Source organism: Pogoniulus pusillus, chromosome 6, assembly GCF_015220805.1.
Source record: "Pogoniulus pusillus isolate bPogPus1 chromosome 6, bPogPus1.pri, whole genome shotgun sequence".
In the NCBI taxonomy this organism is placed as follows: domain Eukaryota; kingdom Metazoa; phylum Chordata; class Aves; order Piciformes; family Lybiidae; genus Pogoniulus; species Pogoniulus pusillus.
Window position 1 is genome coordinate 2,781,009 of NC_087269.1, and position 8,437 is coordinate 2,789,445.

Consider the following 8,437-nt stretch of genomic DNA (forward strand, 5'->3'; position numbering starts at 1 on the left):
ATGGAGATAAACTGTTCCTTTTGCTTGGTTATAAGCTGATGAGGGACGAGTAAAGTTTCATTTAAGAAGAGGCCTCAAAACAGGAGCCTGTTCCCCAGAGAGGAATTGTCCCCTTGGTGTTACCTTTCAAACATTATGTGCATTAATAGAATGTCTTTAACGAAGGTTATGCATTAGCTACACCTAAGGGAACTGCACACACAGTATTTAAATCTGTGTTAAGTTAGTAGCACGTCAAACACCCATCTGGAGCTTTACATGTGCTAAAACCAGCAAATATGACAATGTTAGTTACAGTTTAACATTAATTTATAGTCAAGTTATCCACTTAAAGACACTGCTTCAGCAAATAACCAGGCGAGGTTACAACTAAGCTAGGACACAACTCACCGGGTGCCGGCTTGCACTGCTAGCACAGGCAACAGCTTTCCTAAAAAGCCCTCTTGAGAACTAGCACCTCTGAAAGCTAAAGCCAAACCAGCCACTAAACGCTAGCTGCCCCGATCACACTCGGCTCTCCCTGAAGCTCCAGCTGGAGATCACCATACCAAACGCCAGCAGGACCGAGCGAGGCCCAGCCTGGCAGGCAAGAGTGCTCAAGGAGCCCACACCCTCCCAGGCACCATCAGCGCAGGCCTCTGCCCAGATAAGATCGCTCCTTCCCATCATGCTCAAAGCCCGAAGTTGAGAAGAGGAGAAAAGGGGGGAGGGCATAAAAAATTACGGGTTATGAGATCATCCTCTTACCTCTGGGGATGTGACAGAGCCTTGACTCTTTCACCAGAACAATTACGCCCCAGCCTCCTGTACACCCTCCCCGAGGGGCGACACGGGGTCAGTCCCCACACCAAAGCAGCGGCTTGGAGGGAGAACGAAGGAAAAAGATGAAGGGGAGGGAAGCGGTTACGATGGAGGAGCCATACAAGGCAGAGCGTCGAAGGAGCAGGACAGTGCCTTGCCCAGTCTAACACCGAGCAAGCACGGAAGGAAAAGCATCACCCAGACACCTTCCCCACAGGGCCGGACCGTGCAGCCCCGCCGCCCCGGCCCGGCCGCTGCCCCGCCTCAGCGCTCCCGCTCCGGACCGAGACACTTACTGGAGTCCAGCGCAGTCCAGGAGCTTCCGTGAGGAGAGCCGGGCCGTGCGGGGAGTCGCCGTCTCCTGCCGCGCTCCCCTATCGGCCCGGCTCGACCCTACCCTTCCTCCTCCCTCCCCCTTCTCCCTCCGACAAAACTTCAGTGACCGCGGCGACGGCGCCGAGGCCCCCGCCCGGCCGTGCGCAGGCGCCGCAGCCCCGCCCCCCGGCGGCACCGGGCGCCGCGGGGCCTCCCGGGGCCTGTAGTGCGGTGGGGAGGCAGGCGGGGACGAGGGCAGCCTGCGGGGCGCCGCCTGACAGCAACGGCAGCGCCGGAGCCGCCTGCGCGCAGGGCCTGACGGGAACCGTAGTCCGGAACGCGCCCTGAGGAGCAAGGCCTGGTGGGAGTTGTAGTCCAGGCGTAGGCTCGGCAGGGAGGCCTGGGGCTGGCAGCGCTGCGGGTGCTGAGGAGGGGCAGGAGAAGAACCAAGCGCCAGGGAAGGGACACGAATACATCGGTCACTGCTCATAGTCATCTCCCGCAGCTTTGCCTCTCCGGGATGTGCAGTTACTTTGGTTCTAAGGTGAAATCCAATGGAGAGCTCTGGATGACCAGAAAGGGAATGAACGCTTTGGGGTGTGCCGAGGCACTTCCCCTGCCCTTCTCACACGAGCCTTGTAGGCTTGAAAAAGCTTTGTGGTGGCACCACGATTCTAGTGGCAGATAATAATTTCCAGCAGTGACATTTAACCAGTTTTACTGGGAATTATATTCTAAAACACCTTGGAGGGTCACCCAGTCCAACCCCCCCTACTAAAGCAGGCAGTCCAGGATCACACTGTCCATGAGGAGAGGCTGAGGGAGCTGGGGGTGTGCAGCCTGGAGAAGAGGAGGCTCAGGGGTGACCTTATTGCTGTCTACAACTACCTGAAGGGACACTGTAGCCAGGTGGGGGGTGGCCTCTTCTGCCAGGCAAGCAGCAACAGAACAAGGGGACACAGTCTCAAGTTGTGCTGGGGAAAGTCTAGGCTGGATGTTAGGAGGAAGTTGTTGGCAGAGAGAGTGATTGGCATTGGAATGGGCTGCCCAGGGAGGTGGTGGAGTCGCCGTCCCTGGAGGTGTTCAAGCAAAGACTGGATGAGGCACTTAGTGCCATGGTCTAGTTGATTGGCTAGGGCTGGGGGATAGGTTGGACTGGATGATTTTGGAAGTCTCTTCCAGCCTGGCTGATTCTGTGATTCTATGATGATTCTATGCTGGTTTGGAATCTCTCTAGAGAAGGAGACTCCACAGCTTCTCTGGACAGTCTGCTCCAGGGCTCCAGCAGCCTCAAAGCAAAGAAATCGTTTCTCATGGCCAGGTAGACCTTCCTGGTCCAGTTTGTGCCTGTTGCTGGGCAGTGCTCAAAAGAATCTGGCCCCATCCTCTTGTCCCCTTCAGCTATCGATCAGATCCCCTCTCAGGCTGCTCCAGGCTAAACAGCCTCGGATCCCTCAGCCTTTCCTTATCAGAGGAGATGTTCTGGTCCCTGTTTCATCTTTGCAACCCTCCATTGGACTATTTTTGCTTAATGTTTTGCAAAATAGTAATGGATTCCTCCTCCCCCCCCCCAGCTTAAAGCCACGGTGTCTCTAAAAATAGAAATCAGACGTTGCCTGTAAATACATCTTTGTTTCAAGCTGGCATTTAACAACCCTACTCGCTCCGCAGTGAAACAAAAGCTGCAATCAGAGCTCAACAATAAAAGCTGAAGTCAGCCACGAACAATGCTGTACCATTCCCATGGCAACTTTTCCCTATCAAAGCCTGGCTAGGTCACATACTTTGCAGCTGCAAGAGCCAAAAGCCTTTCAATCCCGACTCCATTCACAATTATTCATACATTTTTGGGATGATTTTCACTTAACAGTGTTTGACTGGAGTTAATGTAAGACAATTAACAGTAGGCAGCTCTGCAGCCCTCCCCCGCTTAGGTCCCAGGCTGACATTTCTGGTGCTGACAGATCTATCATGACTGTAGCAGCTCTTTAAAGAGTGGCAGGACGTAGCCTGCCATGCACTGCTCTGGAAGAGCCATTTGCAAAGACAATATGCCTTTTTTGTGATCAGAAAGCCATGCAGTCAGAAATAATTTCTTTGCACACCTTCTGAAGGTGGGGGAATAGAAACTGTGGCACCCTACAGTCTGTAAGTACCTTCTCCAGCCTCCCAAACAAGGTTTGAATAACCAAGCATTGTGATAGAATCAGTCAGGGTTAGAAGGGACCACAAGGATCATCCAGTTCCAACCCTCCTGCCATGGGCAGGGACACGTCCCACTAGATCAGGCTGGCCAGAGCCTCATCCAGCCTAGTGTTAAACACCTCCAGGGATGAGGCTTCCACCACCTCCCTGGGCAGCCCTTTCCAGGGTATCCTTCTGGAATAGGACTTAAGAAAGTAGGACACAAGAAAGGAAAAAAGATGATGATGACATTTAAAATGGGAAATACATTCTATTGGAATCAGGTAGCAAGCCTCCTACTGCTGGTTACCTTCATTTCTTTCGTGCAATACTTCTGCAACTTTAGCAACAGCCTGGTTCTTCCTATATTTACAAGTTACTGAGGAGACAGTCCTGGAATCACTCGAGTTGGAAGAGACCTTTAAGATCATCCAGTTTCAACTCCCTTGCCATGGGAGAGGACACCTTCCACTAGATCAGGTTACTTAAAGCCTCATCCAGCCTGGTATTAAACACTTCTAGGAATGAAATGTCCACAACTTCTCTGGGCTTCTCTATCAAGTGTATAAAGAAGTCTCTTTGCTTAGCTGAGACACAACCTTTTTAAATAGCCATGCAGATCACAAAAGTGTTATGCCTGTGAGGAACCAAAATGTGCATGTGAGGAACCAAAAGATGAAAAACTCAGCCACTGACCAACCTGAGGTGGAGAAATCAGCTCCCACTGACACAGATTTCCCCCTAGGAAGTACAGACACAGAAAGTGAATCCAACAGGGCCACGTTTCAACACTTAAACCATTTAGGTATCAATTGTTGGTGTCCAAGACAACCTTCTGTGCATAGAAACATAAATATTTGCATTTCTAATGCCTCGATTTAAAGCAAAATTACTTTTAGGAGGAGGCAAAATTACTCTCAGGAGGAGGCTGCTCACAGTCCTGCCCTTATGATGCTGTACTGGCACACAGGCTACCAAAGCTGCGCTGAGCTCACAGCCTCTGAGGCAGCTCAGTGTTTTCAGCGTTCTGTTCTGTCCAAATGTAGCAGCTGAAAGAAACTGTTGTGACAAACAGGTACACTCCAGACCTGACATGATCAGATCATGTGGATACTTTACCCTTTTCCTGTGGTACAAAGACTGCAAAGGTCAGAATCTATTTTTTACCTACCTTGTAATGTCTGAAAATTTTCAAGAACAAAGTCTGCACCATCTCCTGTCCCATGCAGTGAGTTCAGTGGAGAAACTGGCTGGGAGCCCAGTGTGTTCCAGCAGAATGAGAGACAGGCACTTATTTCCTCTCCACTTGTCTCTATTCATAGTTTCAAGAAGCTGGCAGGTAGTCTTGCAGCAGTCTTCACGCCTGGGAAAAGTATTGGCAGGCCCCTCCTGTACCAATAGGTTACTAAGGAGCTGCTTATGATTCTCATCACTGTAAGGAGGAAGAGAGTTTGGATATCAAATCCTTGCTTCCATTACTCAAGATACAGTCCATAATAGTTGACATTTGGTGGGTGAGCTGCAGCAGGATGAGTCTTTAAGAGCAGGCATTTATTTCACAGGGTTTGGAAACTTCTGGGAGAAAATGGGAGCTCTACTGTACCTGTGCAACAGTTACATCCAAAGGAGCAATATATGTGTATGTAGATCTATATGGGCTAACAATACTATGCATATACTGTCTAAACAATATACATCCAGTGGGTGAGAAGCTGGACATGAGCCAGCATTGTGCACTTGCAGCCCAGAAGGCAAACTGCATCCTAGGCTGCACCAAAAGCAGCATGGCCAGCAGGCTGAGAGGTGATTCTGCCACCTGTGCTCTGCTCTGGTGAGGCCTCACCTGCAGAAAAGGGGAATCAGGGAAAGGAGAGGAGACTCATAGGCTGAAATGAAAGTGGGTTTAGTGCAGCAGTAGAAGTAACACCAATGCCAGCATGAAGTACATAAAGCCCAGATAAAGGTACAGCAGTGATGCTGAAGAGCAAAGCAGTTCTCAAGAGCAGAAGGAAGAGGAGCAGGGCGAGGAGGAGCCCAGGCAGGAGCAGGAGTCCAAGCAGAAAAATCCCTGTCCTCAGCAGACTTCCCTCTTTACACTATGTGATGTTTATGGTCTAGCTTTGGTAAGTAACCAGCCCTGGTCAGCTGCCCTGACTGATTGCTAATGACCTGCAGGCCATGACTGCAGGATTCTGTCCCAGCAAACCCAGGACCCTGTCACATACATACCCTGTGTATATAAACACACATCCTGAATATCCTGGCAATGAAGCAGAAATATTCATCAATTCAAAAATACCCCAATTCTTCATCTTTCCAATTGCATTTTCATGATGGATAATTCTATCCAGCAGAGGAACTTCAGCAACTTTATACATAGGCAGAAACAAAGAGCTGTGAACAAATCCTCACCTCATTGCCCTGAAGGAACTTATTCTGCCTTAGACAAAATGGTTTTGTTAAAACTAACAGTTTTGCTACAGTGAAAAACAGGCAAAAGCCTGGCAAGTGAATTGCCAAGTGCAGAGCAAAAGGCTCTCAATAAATTATTTTTTTAAGTGGTTTCACCATTGCAAATTCCATCCACACACAGTAGTCCTCCAGTGCACTGTTTTCAGAGGGATGTTACCAAACTCAGATGGACTACTTCTCTTAGAGGCTGTGATCATTCCTCTGCTTCAGTACCTCTGCTCCTGCTAACACCTTCAGTATTAGCACCCAAAGAAATCTTCTCAGCCCTTAAACTTTATCCCAGAGGATGAATATGTTCTGCAGTGGCAGGGGAGTACTGTGTCCAGTTCTGGGCCTCTCAGTTCAGGAACATAGAACTGCTCAAAAGACTCCAGTGCAGAGCCATAAAAATGATTAAGGAAGTTGAACATCTTCCTTATGAGGAGAGCCTGAGGGAGCTGGAGCTGTGCTGCTTGGAGAGGAGGAGGCTCAGGGGTGAAGTCATTCATGTTTATAAATACGTAAGTGATGAGTGCCAGCAGGCTGGAGCCAGGCTCTGCTGGGTGATGCTCAGTGACAGGACAAGGGGCAATGGGTAGAAGTTGAGGCATAGGAGGTTCCATATGAACCTGAGGAAGAATTTTTTTCCCCGTGAGGGTGACAGAGCCCTGGAACAGGCTGCCTGGGAGGGTTGTGGAGTCTCCCTCTCTGGAGATATTCAAGAGCCGTTTGGATGCATTCCTGTGTGATCTGCTCTGGGTGATCCTGCTCTGGCAAGGAGGCTGGACCAGATGATCTTTTGAGGTCCCTTCCAGCCCCTGACATTCTGTGATTCTGTGATTGATGGGATAATATTTATTGCCTCATTAAATGATCTGCTAATGTGGAAACAAGCAAAAGTTCTCCAGGGTTCCTGTCAGCATGACCTGGGGAAGAGCCACTCTTTGTAGCTCAGAGTTCCCAGCTTCAGTGACTTCAAGCACTGGAGCAAGGCAAACTGTAAGAAACAAGGTTGTCTTCTCCACTGCAGGAGTACAGCCTTGTGGTAGTTCACCTCCTGTTACACAGAGTTTCTGAAGCCTGAGAAGGTAACAATGCTCATCCCCAGACTATTGCTACTTAACAGGTAGTGAAGGGAAATCAGCCTTCCCATCCCTGCAGGTAAGCAGTTAAAACACTGGGGAAGGAGGTCTCCTGCAGTCATTGCTACACAGCAAAACCCTGGCCACCTTGAGGGCAATGCAAGCCTCTTTCCTCCATGCCTTCCACGGAGAGGAAAAGAGCAGCAGCATTAAAATCCCTGCACATCCAAGCAAAGAGTTTAATCCAAAAGCTGCTTTACAGCACATTTACAATATGCATTTTAAAGCCTCTAAGTGAGAGCTAAAACTTCAGCTCCTCTGATGAAATTATGTTGACAGAGCTCGGAAATTTGATCTCACATGGAGATTGAATTCATTCAGATTCAGCTGCCAGCCTTTGCATCTTGCTCTTGATTTGATAGTGAGGTAGAAGCACCCTGGTGTAACTGCCATATATTAGTACTGACACAGTGATGGAGTAATTTCTCAGCCTTTTAAGTGCCCCATTTCCATGAAAGTCATATTTAAACACTTGGAGTTCATTAGCCCTAGGAGTTTAATATTCCTGTCTTGAGGTTGTTTTCCTCATTCCTGTGTGCATAGCATTAAACTAAACCACTGATGATGCATCTTCATTTTCCATCTAGCAGTGCTTTTTTACTTTTCTTCCAGCATTTTTACATATAAAGTTTATTACTGAAAAACAAAAAAGATCCTTTTCCCCTCCTCTTATTTTGTTGTAGCCCAAAGCCATCCCATGTTATATATATATATATAAATATAAAATAGAATCACAGAATCAACCAGGTTGGAAGAGACCTCCAAGATCATCCAGGCCAACCTAGCACCCAGCCCTGGCCAATCAACTAGACCTTGAGTGTTCCTTGAGTGCTGTTTTACATCTCCCTTAGAAGACAAACAAACAAACAAACAAAAACCCTAAACTTTTTGTACTGTCTTAGGTTGGTTTCTGAGCAGCAGAACTGAGCTCACTCATCCCTAATCATTGCAGCAAATTATTAGGATGAAACAGCTGTCATCCTCCTCAGCCAACCCCTATTCTATCTAGCTCAAAGCTTTAAAGGAATTCTCAGCATCTCCCAGCACCATTTGCTTTTTTTATTACCTCCCTTTGTGTCATCCTGCAAACTGCTGCCTTCAGTAACATCTCTTTCTTCTATGTACACTGGAGGAAAGATTAAAACTGACCACTGGGATTAAAGCAGCTGGAAATGTGATCCTAAACTCAGCCAAATGTCCGTGTTTGTAACTTCCAACTGCTCTGAGTTTTAATTTAGGAAGCCAAAGTCTTAGCACATTGTGCACATTATGCTGTGGGGTGCTGGTGTAAACTGATTGTGAATGTTTTGTCATCAAAAGCTGCCCAGCTTGGCTCTAACCAATTGAAAATGCTTGAGTCTTTCCTCCATTCTCTCTCTTCTTGTCATGTTTTTCCCAAGTCAGAGGAAGAATAAGGCCTTTTCAGTATGTTCTTTCCTTATGGCACTGTCTATAAAATCCTCTCTTGCCAATAGTGCCTATCCAGAAGCCATCCTCCTGAACTGGTACCTGCTGGTGGGGTGAAAGCCAGAGGCAGCTCCAGC

General features: G+C 48.3%; 1 protein-coding gene across 7 annotated transcripts in view; it reads right to left on the reverse strand.

Annotated features, from left to right (window-relative positions):
- PLEKHA1 (pleckstrin homology domain containing A1) overlaps positions 1-1,250 on the reverse strand; it is a 42,092-nt gene extending 40,842 nt beyond the window's left edge. For 2 of the 7 annotated variants that reach the window (XM_064144227.1, XM_064144223.1), the window contains exon 1: positions 1,098-1,246. The gene's annotated coding sequence lies outside the window, so the exon portion shown is untranslated. Of the gene's footprint in view, positions 1-1,097 lie in introns of all 7 variants that reach the window. The other 5 variants (XM_064144226.1, XM_064144225.1, XR_010302481.1 and 2 more) reach the window with 4 other exon arrangements.
- Positions 1,251-8,437: the final 7,187 nt, after the last annotated feature.